Source organism: Otolemur garnettii, unplaced genomic scaffold (assembly GCF_000181295.1).
Source record: "Otolemur garnettii isolate 467f Iridium unplaced genomic scaffold, OtoGar3 scaffold00091, whole genome shotgun sequence".
NCBI classification, from domain to species: domain Eukaryota; kingdom Metazoa; phylum Chordata; class Mammalia; order Primates; family Galagidae; genus Otolemur; species Otolemur garnettii.
This window is the reverse complement of record NW_003852486.1, coordinates 2,975,294-2,979,106: the sequence shown is the minus strand read 5'-3', so window position 1 is coordinate 2,979,106 and position 3,813 is coordinate 2,975,294. Positions and strand designations below refer to the sequence as shown.

The 3,813-nt window shown below is 52.0% G+C and overlaps 1 long non-coding RNA gene across 1 annotated transcript; it reads left to right on the top strand.

The window, feature by feature from the left end:
• Positions 1–331: 331 nt before the first annotated feature.
• LOC111727035 lies at positions 332–3,334 on the top strand. The gene is made up of 3 exons (XR_002774679.1): positions 332–410; positions 2,228–2,366; positions 3,275–3,334. It is a non-coding gene; the product is annotated as an uncharacterized LOC111727035 (long non-coding RNA).
• The last annotated feature ends 479 nt before the right edge of the window (positions 3,335–3,813 follow it).

Below are 3,813 nucleotides of genomic sequence, written 5' to 3'. Positions count from 1 at the left end.
CAGGAGCTGAGGAGGGAGAAGGCCCCAGGGACAGGGGCAGGGGAGAAGTATGGAGGATGGAGGCCCATCGGGCTCCCCCGTGGATTCCTGGCAGAGGCTGGTGGAGCAATGCCGATAGCGGGAGGTATGTGAAGGACCAGGAGGCTGGTGGGTGGTAGAGATGGAGCAGGGGTTCAGGACTGGCACTTACAGCCTGGGGAGCAATAGCCGCCCCCATGCTGGCTTCAATCTCACACACCCTCACTGAATGTCTGCTGTGTGCAGGTGGGTCCACTATCCTGCCCGCAGTGCCAGGCCCAGCAGCTGCTTCCCAGGGCCTTTCCACAGAGACCTATGCTGAGTTGCAGACTGGTGGGGACGACAGCCATGACTCTATCTACCCAGAGATTGGCCTCCCAAGACACCCTAAGGTGGGTCTGAGGGAATCAAATAGGGCAACTGGCATATGCTTGGAGGCCAAGAGTCCCAGGTGGTGCAGGGTGCTCTGCCTCATCAGCAGGCTCTGAGCCTGGTCCTTGCCTTGGGCAATGTGGTCAGATGCCTCGCCCAGGCATGCTGTGAGCTGTGGTGCAAAGGGCAGAGACCTTGCCCAGTATCTCCAAACCCATAATCTCATCAGGGTATCACTGCTGCCCAGTGAGGAGGAGGCAGAGCAGGGCAGGGGGCACTAAAGCTCGGAGAGGTGAGCAACTGGCTCAAGGGCCCGTCAACTTGGCAGTGGAGGAAGGGGGATGAGAACCCTGGAGGGGCTCACCATCCACAGGCTGAAACCCAGGCCATAGGAGAGGCAAGAGTGTAAGTGACCAGGGGTCTGGGGGGACAACCATCTGTGTGAGACAGGGCCCAGTGGGCCTGCATGGGGGTAGGATACAGGATCTGGGGAGTGTCAGGAAAGTTGCACTTCTCCATCCCCCATCCCTTCTGCCTCCTACCTGCCTGAGCTCCTCCCATCAATGCCTCCCCTTCCTGTAAAGGTGTAGCTGCCCCTTGCTGAAGGAACATGCTAGGAGAGTAGCTCACAGGGTTCCTGGCCCTTGGCTAGAAATTGGTGCTGTGGTCCCAGATGGAAAACTTCTCCTGAGGGGAAGGCCTTGGTGGGGAAAAGCAAGGCCCAGATGGAACACTGAGACTTACCTAGGAGCCATGGTGAGAATTGGTCTCCTCATTCCCATCCAGTGTCCTGTCTATTGTCCCAGCTGCCTCAGTGCCTGTCCTGTTGTGGCTTCCCATCTTGGCCTTTCTGAGTCATGTCCCCTTCTGACCTGGCCTACAAGGGACTCAGGAAATAACTCCTTGGGACCCAAGTCCCGGTACCCTCCCACCAGAGAAACACAGGAGGCAAGCAGTGTGTGTAGGCTTTGGGACAGAGAAACAAACCAAGTGGCATATAACCCAGATACTTAGCACTGCCCGAGTCCCTGCCTCTGGTGAGCTTCCAGGCTGCTGGAGAAAATGGATACCTCCCAGGACCCAGGGATATGCACAGATGGGAGTGGTGAGAAGGAGTGCAGTAAGGAGAGAGGGTGTGAGACTCAGCTCTGACACTGACTCCTTGCTTAACCTTAGAGACATTGCCTCCCTGGGCCTCAGTTTCCACTTTATAAAATGCGGATTATGAGAATAATAACAATACTTTACATTTAGCTGGTACTTTGCAGCTTTCCAAAGCACCTTTGCAATAAGAGAAGTCAAGATGATTTATACATTTGTCCAAGAACTATTTATTGAGTGCCTACTAGGCTCCTAGAATCATTCTGATCTGGGCTACAGAAGTCCAGACCAAAACAAAACAAGTAAAAAATATTGAAAGTGCTTGCCCTCATTGAATATGCCTGCTAATGGGGTGTGGAAGTGAATGGGAGAATGACAAAATAAATAATGAAGCAGAAAATAAAGCAGGGAAGGGCAGAGGGGACACAGTGGGCTGTCAGGGCAGGCCTTACTGAGGGGAGGACCCTGAAAGAGGAGAGGGAAGAATCAATGTGGGGGTGCTAGGCGGTGAGAGAAGAAGGGTGGCATAGCAGGCATAGGACAGGACACGTGCAAAGATGTGCAGAACTCAAGAGAGGGATCTGGGCTGAAGCCCTATTTGGGGGAGTTACCAGGGTTGAGAGCAGAACTACCTAGCCGAGGACAAGAAGCATACAGAGGGAGGTAGCCTGATGGCCCTTGTACATACTTCCTAGAGGCTGACCAAGACCACCTCTCCACCCCACTTGAATCGCAGAGCAACGTGGAGAAGAAAAGCTTCCATTCACAGGGCCCCAAGCCAGCCCTAGAGGTCTATACCGTTTATGAGAAGATCCGGCCACACCTAGAGGAGGACGCCTAGAGCATGCAGACACTAACTCTGAGGGGGAGCCTTGGTAAGATCTGCTGCCTACCCCACCCTTCATGCTGGGGTCCTGATATCCTTCCTTAAGGTGGGTCTGGGACTAGACTTCAGGTCTTCCTGACCCACCCCACTGAGATGGCAAGGCAGCGCAAGCTGCCCCACTGAGCCTGCCCCAGATGTGAGCAGTGACCCTATTACTCAGAGATCAAAGCATGAGAGGCAAACCCTTTAGCTGGCCTCTGACCTCTGGCCTCTGACCAACTTACTTCCCATTAGGGAACACTCTTGGTCAGACATGACCTGTGTAGATGTGGTAAGGGGACAGAGATGATTTTGTGGAATAGGGAAGGTTCTGGGCCTGAGAAAGATGAGCCTGGGGTAGAGAACCTTTAGGATGCCACCACCCAACCCATGGCCCAAGAACAGAGAGGTAGACTTTGTGGAGAAGCGTGAGGCCTACAGATTCAGGACCAAGGGTTAGCTGCAGCATGGAGATGAGTGGTGGAAAGGGGAGGGAGCCTTTCTTGAGCTCCACCACCTATCAGGCTTACTTTTAAGCACAGTGAATGTACTATCTGAGGATTTTTCAAAATTCAAGCAATTCACAGATCCTTCTCATTTTATTACATAACAAATATATACAGTATAAAAGTTAAAAGTAATGTCATTGAAATTGTGATGTTTCATCAGTTTTGTTGCCGTAGTACAGGCGGTCTTGTTCCCAATGTGTAACTAATTGGTTTAAATAATATGCACATAATACATTAAGCAACATGCTAAATCCTATCATCCATATGTTTTTCATTTTAGTCAACTTGGATTTCTGAGTAGATAATCATATTATCAACAAATAATTGTAATTTTTGCTTCTTTGTTTCCAATTTATGCCTTATTCCTTTCTTTTGTCTGATGGCACTGGCTAATACCTCCAAAACCAAGTTAACTAATAGTGATTATAAAAGATATCCTGGGGGCAGAGCCAAGATGGCGGACTGCAGCCAGCTTCCCACAGAGGCTCTCATCCAGAAGGAGACTTAAAGGACAGAGGTCTGGCAAGTAAGCTGATGGTTTGGAGTTGAGCCAAGAGAGAAGATTGAAGAACCCACAACAACTTTGCTGAGGCGAGCTGTGACCCCAGAAATACAATCAAAAAGTACAAAACCCACCAGCAGTGGTGGTGGAGTCCTCCACTAATAGAGCCGTGCATGCCGCAGTTGGTGCCGGAGGAGCCCACAGCTCCTGGTGGGCCCATAACTGCTTGCTAGAGCCACAGGTGCCCCGTGGGGGCTGGCGGAGGAGTCCCCCCACTTCGGGTGGCCCAGAAATGCTTTCTAGAGCCCCACACACCCCACAGGGGCTGACGGAGGAGGTTGCTGCTGCAAGTGGGCCCAGAACTACTTGCTAGAGCCACGCAGCCCTGTAGGTAGTGGTGAAGGTGTCCCCTGCTCTGGGAGAGCCCAGATCTGCTTGCTAGAGCC